Source organism: Pocillopora verrucosa, chromosome 12 (genome assembly GCF_036669915.1).
Source record: "Pocillopora verrucosa isolate sample1 chromosome 12, ASM3666991v2, whole genome shotgun sequence".
Taxonomy (NCBI): domain Eukaryota; kingdom Metazoa; phylum Cnidaria; class Anthozoa; order Scleractinia; family Pocilloporidae; genus Pocillopora; species Pocillopora verrucosa.
The window spans coordinates 13853883-13856264 of record NC_089323.1 but is presented as its reverse complement, the minus strand read 5'-3'; positions in this window follow the sequence as shown (position 1 = coordinate 13856264).

Sequence of the window (2382 nt, the reverse complement as noted above, 5' to 3'; positions counted from 1 at the left end):
CTCAGCCATTTTGACGACGGTTTTCGAAAATATGGGAGTAAGGCGTATAGGAGGTTAAGGGGGCTACGTAATACCTGTGATGAAGTTGCGAAGGAGACAGGGCGATTGGAAGGACTATGAGTGTAATACAAGTAACCAAAGAAAAAAACAAACAAACAAACAATAATCAACAGCTTTAAGAAAATTGTGAAGAAAAAGGTCAAACATCTCTTTTTCTTAACCTTCAATCGAGCGGCTTTAAATAAGTGGTTTCCCGCTATTCTGGGGTGACTTTGGTGCTCTCTTCTTCTAAAATGTTTACATTTTTACCTGTCCCAAACTCAAATGGTTCACCAAGTCTGTTGCCTCAAAATTGGAAGCCCTATCAATTTGACAAACCCTTTTTTTTTGTTTTCGCATTTCTGCCATCTCTATCGAAAATACTATTTTTCTTATTGACAGGATCAAGTAACTCGGTTACATGGCCCATTTCGGATATGCCAAACGCATTTTTTTAAGTGGGTTGTGTCAAGTTGGTTCCTAGGTACTATTCTCAAATATTAACGTTTAGATAAAAAGGGCTTTAACAGAGATATAATGACCAAGCCGTTTATTTTCACCATTTCGCGGTCGTGAAATGGTTCCCAGTTTAAGGCACACTTCACGGAGATATGCCTCTGTTCGGCTAAAGCTGTTTAGGGACCTTTTTTCGCAGGGGAATCGCGCGCATTTTCTTGTTCAACTTCATAAATAACCACAGTTTTTTACTTCCTGTAGAAAGCCCGTGACATAGAGTTGACACGCAAGCCTGGTCACAGATTAAGTTGAATTTTTATATCATTTACAAGTTCGTCACTGCGATATTTTAGTAATTATCTGGATTACCTTGAAAAGATACGTTTCAAGAAAATACGTTGCGGAAATAATTTAATTTTTCGTTTCCGAAAAAGCAAGATCCATAATTAACTTTACCAAAAACATTTCTAAGTGTATCCAACATTCGCATCACCCGTCTCCACGGAAAATTAACACTTATTATGTCGACGTCGCACCGGATGCAGTTTAAGAGTATTGACAATCAGCTGCCTCGAAAAAAAAAAGCAACGAAGTGGATGGTAAATTCCGTGGTGCAAAGAAACTTCATGTCAACTACTCAGCATGCTAGAGAGTCTATTAAATTACTTAGGTCTCCCTAAAGTTCTCTCTCGTCCACAAAAACCTGAACTATTATGTATTCGGATGACAACAAGCTGATTTGCGCCTAGTAAGGGTGATGGGATGTTTCGTTTTCACGGGGTTAACAACATTCATTCTGTTAGCTTTAATCCTGAACATATCACTTCCGATATTTTGCCCAAAGCTGTTGTCACTTTTTCCTTTTATTTAAAGGAGTATCAAAAAATGAAAACTGGCCTTGAAGAGGATAGAGCGTACTTACCTAAGCTTTTCACGGTAAAATTTTACCTATTGTCCAATACTTTGGACTGAAAATTGCAGTCATTTGTGTACCGATCAGACTGACTCAAGAATTGATACTGTTCAACCAAATCAACTTGAAATCAGCATCCCCTGACGTCTTTGAGAAAATACATTATTTTCTGTCAAACATGTTTACAAGAAATAAACTTAAAGCCTGTTTACATGGATTTGGGGAACCCCAGGTAGGTGAGTAAACTCGCCTAGCCGTGGTCGAAAAATAGCCCGCGTTTGCATACAGTCTTACAACCCCGGAATGCCAGGCGGGTGTAGTTTCTCGAGGTTGTTATCACACCTGTAATTAAGGAGGTTAAGATGTCACTACGGCGACGCGTTGGAAAACGCTGTCGAAAAACTTAATTTATTTTCCTCTAAGATTTCCGCCAATAACTCGATGCGTTGACCGTTCCTGACGATACAAGGTCTTCACTTCGGCATAAGATATGAATGTAGTTGTTGAGGTTGAAGTAAAAACGTGACTAAATCACCGTCGAGGTTTCATTACCAAGAGGACGTAGAAAATAGTGTTTTAATGTTTTAACTCTGCATAAGACGGCTATGAAATGTAGAAAGTTTTAACACACTCGTGTCTCGCTATTGCTTTGCTCATTTGATCTTTTTGTAACATGAACGCCATCCCGGCTAAGCGGGTTGCCCCACCTTGAGAGGTTTACATGGCAAATTGTCGCCCCGGCTGACAGGGTTACCCTACCCGGCAGACTGGGCAACCCGCATAGGCGGGTCGCCCCACCTATCTTGTAAACGTGATCAGGATAACATAAGAGATTATATGAACAAGCGGGTTACCTAACATACCGGGGCCACCCACCTCCATGTAAACAGGCCTCTACTTTCGCATAAATTATTCAAAATGACCAATTAAAAATTCTGACAGTCACCTGACCTCTCTTTAGACACGATTACAAA